This window comes from Castanea sativa, chromosome 1, assembly GCF_040712315.1.
Source record: "Castanea sativa cultivar Marrone di Chiusa Pesio chromosome 1, ASM4071231v1".
In the NCBI taxonomy this organism is placed as follows: Eukaryota; Viridiplantae; Streptophyta; class Magnoliopsida; order Fagales; family Fagaceae; genus Castanea; species Castanea sativa.
Genome location: NC_134013.1, coordinates 16,383,604 through 16,389,603, shown reverse-complemented (window position 1 = coordinate 16,389,603; position 6,000 = coordinate 16,383,604).

The following is a 6,000-nucleotide window of genomic DNA, read 5'->3' as shown; positions in this document are numbered from 1 at the left end:
TTGTGTTAGGATTTATGTGTTTGTAATTGTAATTTTGAAAAGGAAAATCATAAATCTGACATTTTTGTGTTTGTATTTGTGTTAGGATTTGTGTTTTTGTATGTGTTTATGATTTTCAAAGGAAAAATAAAAAATCTAAAATTTTTGTGATTTCTGTGATTATGTTTGTGTTTGTGTTTGTAATTTTGAAAGCGAAAAATCATAAAGTTGAAATTTTTGTGTTTTTTATTTATGTATTTGTGTTTGTGTTTGTGATTTTGGGCCAGGCATGATGGGATAGGGCCCGTGAGGCCCGCAGGGGCCCAACGGGGCAGGCTTGGGAGGTTCAAAAAAACCTGTTTATTAAACAAGGCAGGTTCGAGTAATGAGGACAGGTCCACAGGGCAGGTTCAGGCATATAGAAACCCGTCAAACCCGCTCCAAACTCGAGCCATTGTCATTCCTACTTTATTTCTCTCATCTCACTATTCCATGTCCCACTTCATATCACTTAACAGTCTTCCCCCCCCCCCCCCTCCCCCCTCTTTGTTAGTAGAAACAAATTGTAGTACTTCATATATTTGCATATTTTCTTTATGAGCTCGATATATTCAAGTTAGGACAAAATTTAGTAATGAAATTGGTTGTAGCCTAAGATTACAACCTTACTCAATAAAATAAATATTATTACATATTTTGAAAATCTAACCATTGAATTGCATATTATTTATGTTCTCAATACAAGTGTCAAATTTTGTGTCAATCAGTATTGTTTATTATATAATCTATAAACTTATATTTTATGCATAATTTTAAACTACATGTAGACACTCAATTTTGCACCCATAATTTAATATTGAAATATGACTAAAGTGACCGTTCCTATACCCGAAATTTGGAGTTGCATTAATTCATTCATTGCATGTCATAAAAATGATATTGAGATTCTAAAGATCGTGACTGTATGTCCGTGCTTGCTCACTCCCAAGTGCAGGAGATTGTAGCAATATAATTCTCGGAGTACCGAGGTCAAACCACAAGGAGCAGGGTAAATTCAAAGACAATATAATTAAACAACAATTTAGGTGAAAAAGAAAAGTACTTTTGCTAGGTGATTGTTAAGAAGAATAATAATAAAAACTTATTTAATTCAATACTGTAAATACTAGGGCATCGGGGTCCCTATATCGATATGAAATTCTTTGTGATCTAAGAAAATATCTATTTCATAATTGATTGTTATTATATAATTAAAAACTTATGATTCGGTTGAACTGAGACAATTCAAGAACGCATGATAACCTCGATTAATGATGCAATTAGAAAAGTTTTTCAGAAAAACCCATTCACTTTAAAATCTAATTTCTATTTGAAACTATTAGAAATTCATCTAAACAATAAGAAAAACATTATTGAACTTATTGAAAGCATGGAAGAACTAATACATCAAAAGAAATCTAATTGAACAATCAAATATGTCGTTGATAAAGTCCTAAAAAAAATCACATTGAATATTCATACCGTATAGAAGAAACATTAGCCCTAGCCCTAGCCCTAGCAAAGAATTTAGACTGTCATTAGAGAAAGGAAAATACAAGTTTTCTCTCCCCAGAATTCGTTCTCACTGCCTCCCTTCAAAACCCTAATATAAAAGTGTCCAAAGAAAATAAAACTTTTACTATTTTAATTTTTGTTCAGGTTTACAGCGGTAACTTGTGAGTTAATTTCGGCCTTCAAAACTTGAGAATTACGAAAAACTCAAAACTAGAAAGTTGTAGATATTTAAGTCACGGTTCCAACTCATTGGCCTTGTGTCAATTGGATTTTTGAGGAGAGAGATACGCCCAAAACACTAATCGGTGCTCAGATCAGATTTTTCCTTTTCAGATTCTGCCTCTTTGATTTCTTTCCTTATTTGAAGCTTCCAATCATGGTAGGCGATCCGAGCACTCCAGCTGCACCTCCTTAAACATTTAAGCATGGTCCTTTAGCTCCACTTAATTATAGTTTGGCCTCCATTCTCTCACAAATTCCTGTAAACTCATCTTTCTCACATAATTTCCTGAAAGTAGAAAATTACACACAATGAATGGCATCTTATTCAAGAAATTATGTAAAGATAAATAATAGGGACTAATGCAAATCATGACTTAATTTATAAAAATTAATCATAGTAATAAGGAGATAACGCCCACATAAATATATAACAAGTATACATTTTAAGGCCTTATCAGTCCGATTTCCAAATCAGACCGTTAGATTGAAAGATTAGGGATGGCAATTTCTACCCCACTCGCATGTACCCGGCCCAACCCTAATGGGTTGGATTTTACCCGACCCGATTAAGAATAGGGTCGGGTTTGGGTTAAAAAAAAACCCGAAGAGGGTCCGAGTCGGGTCTGGGTTTTGAGAAAAACCAGGCCCGAACCCGGACCTGACCTGACCCTCTTAGTTTAGCTAAAATTACCAAAAAACCTAACTATATACATTACCCTATATCTAACCCTAAGTCTCACTCTTCTCTCATTCTGCCCTCACTCAGCAACCGCCCCTCTTTGCCTCTCATGCCTTAACCTTAGTTTCCAGTTTCCACTCTTACTCTCAATTTCAACTCAAGTGATAATTGATCAAGCCCTACACAAGCCCTCCCTCAAGCAATCAAGCCCCACACAAGCCCTCCATTAAGCGACCAAGAAAATTCTCGCTGACAAGCCCAGCCATAAGCAAGCATCAAGCACCTCGCCGACAAGTCGAAACTCTTAACAATCACGAAAATCTCCACAACCACCGTGAACTACCCCTCACCCGTTACAAACCCACAACCGAATGGGTTTGGGTTTTTTTATTTTTGTGTTTTTGTTAGCAAAATTTGGATTTGGGTTTGTTTTTGTGAGCCAAATTTGTTGTTGTTGTTGTTTTTTTTTTTTTTTTTTTTGTGTTTCGTTGGTGGGATTTTTAGATTTGCTAGTTTTATTTCTGGATTTGCAAAATTTCTGGGTTTGTTAGATCTTGGCATCCATTTGGATGCCAAGAAAATTGCCAAGAAAATATTGTTTTGTGATTTTGGGTTTTTACCAATTTCTTTGTTTGTGATTTTGGGCTAGGGCCCGCGGGTTTGGGTGCAACAAAAAAACCTGTTTATTAAAAGGGTCGGGTTCGAGTTACGGGTACAGGCCTGCGAGTCGGGTTCAGGTATAAAGAAACTCGGCCCGAACCCAGCCCGTTGTCATTCCTATGAAAGCTATCACATGATCAAGTTTTCACGGTCCACATGCATTCTGTTTGGGTGGAACTAATCATGCACGATTAATTTAAATTAATTATGATTGGTTCAACAATTAAAATTAATTAAATAATTTTGTAATTGGTTGTTGGTTAGTGTAAAAAAATAAGCCTACTTGCACGGGAATAAAATGTGATGATCAGATAACAAAGAAATTATGGATAATCAAGTCTTTTAGGATATTTATCTATCATATACTTATCACTTTAAAGACCTAAATATCAAGAAAAAGGAATTTATTTTTATAATACGAATAAAAAACGCGTCTAGGTGCAATTTTCGGCTAAAAAATCCTCAAAAAATTAGTCTAAATCGGACTAAAACTTGAATGTGGGCCTGGCACCCAAGAGGGTTTGTCAGCACTCTTGGAGTGCCGATCAGCACTTCTCAAGTGCCGATTGGCCCAAATGCTCTACCCGGCCCGGGAACATCCTGATTGAGATAAAGCCTATCTTTTTCAACTTTTTAGAGATAAGGATGTGTCTCAATTCGTATCTAATCTCATTTAGCTTTTTTTTTAAGCATCCCAACCTCTATAAATAAAGGAAAAAGATCAAAATTAGGGGCTCTTGTTTTCTGACTTCTCTACTCCCCTTACATTAAAGACATTCTGAAGGTTTTTGCTTTAAGAACTTCTTCTTTGTAAGTAAAGTATTTTAGACCTCAAAGAAGTGAAAACTTCTTTGATTTCTAAAATATTATTTTATTTGAAGAGCACGCTCATGCAAAAGGTATTTAGTTATATTCTTCTATCTGTTTTTCCTTTCCATTAATTAGTATGTTGCGGTTGTTCGTTGCATGAATGCAGTTAATATGTTTGATTTTTATTGTGCCTTGTTTTTAATTCATGTTTGCCATGTTTAGATATTTAGTTGAAATTTTATTTGACATGTTCTTTAGTTGATTGTTTGTTCTAATTTTTTTTCTTTGATTTCAAAATCCGATAATGATCAGTAGAACCTTTTTTTTTTAATTCAAATCTGGTCTAGATTTTCATTAAATATAGATTTAAATTTTTTCTGGTCTCAAAATTGATCTGTATTTTAATTAAATATGGATCTGTATTTTTTATCACAAAACTGGTTTGTATTTTCATTAAATACAGATCCGTATTTTTTCTGGCCACAAAACAAATCTGTATTTTTATTAAATACAGAACTAAAAAAAATTTCTAAAATTTATTTATTTATTTATAAAATTGCAGATTTTGAAATTTCAAAGAAGGAATTAAGAGTTAGGTTAAAGTCTTTCTTTTTAATATGTGATGCATGCATAATAAGTTTGTATCATGAATATGAATCCTCTTTTAAAAATCTTATTTTTTTAACTTACAAAAACAGATTTGATTTTTACAAATCAAATCTCATTTTTTTTAAAATAGATGTGATTTTTCTTAACAAAATCTTTCTTTTAACCCTTTACAAAAACAAATCTGATTTTTACAAATCAAATCTCTCTTCTTCTTCTTTTTTCAAGACGTATCTGATTTTTTTTTAAAAAGAGGGCGTATTCATAAGACAAATTTGTTTAAATTAATATTGCCAAGTGTTTGTTATGTGTATTATAACATATCATTCAACATCATACAAAAAGGGTATATAATGGTCATTATAGTTTAGAAGACTAGACTTTGTTTGAGCGGAATGGATACCTAACACCTTCCCATTTCGTAACCTAGCCCCTAAACTTAGGATTTTGGTTAGTATATTAGTGTTTTGTCTTTAATTTTGGTAGATTTAACTCGGACCAAAGTTTTGTATTTTGTATTTTTTTTTTTTGCATAGATTGTAACTAGGACCAAAGCCTTGCAAGGTTAATCTACCAAATTGTACTTTTTTTATCCAATCAATGACATTTGATGTATTTTGAATATGTAATTGTATTTATTTTTTTCTTATTTTTTTGTATAAAAAATAAGTGGCGACTCCACACCACTGCCCAAAAGAGAGGTGCTTTAAAGCACCCGAATCTCTTTTTTGAGAGCACCCAAGTTCCCGGTCTCTCACATTACAAAAACTTGCAATTTAAACAATTTATTGATGACATAGCTATTGATATTTAATTTTTTCTAAAAATTTTGCAAGTATGGAGAATATAAGAAGAAGATGTAATCCAATAATGCATTTGTCAAAATTCACCTTTAATAAAAAGATATTGAGTAGTTACAACCAATTTTGTAGCTAAATTTTGTCCTTCTAGTTATCTCTTTATTAGATTTCTGATTTAGTATAATTTAAGTTTTTTAATAACCGCTCTAAAAAAAAATTCTTATAGTCACTAGGGTTCAGTAATAAATTCTTATAGACACTAGGATTCAGTAATAAGCTGCAATAAGCTCTTGATTCAATGATAATCTTTTAATTCGAAATTCTGCCAAGTTACATGTTTCAATGACAAGCTCCATTGTATAGTGGTAGACTTTACTTTATCATTCACTGGTAAGTTTCATAGCCTGATTCAACAGTTGGCCTTGAAGTGTGGTTGCATAGAGTAGCATAGACTTGAAAAATGATCAACGTTATTGTCACTCTAAGTGAGCTATGTTTAGCTCTCTTACTTAAATGTGGTGTGAAAAATATAGAGAAAGATTGAAGAAACTGAAGTCGTTATTGATGATCACTAATTTCTGGTGTGCAAAAGTAATTACAAGATAATTAGTAACTACTCTATATATACACAAAAAACAGAGGCTAGCCTTCCCACCTAAAATAACTAACTAACAGAATTTTATCATTACA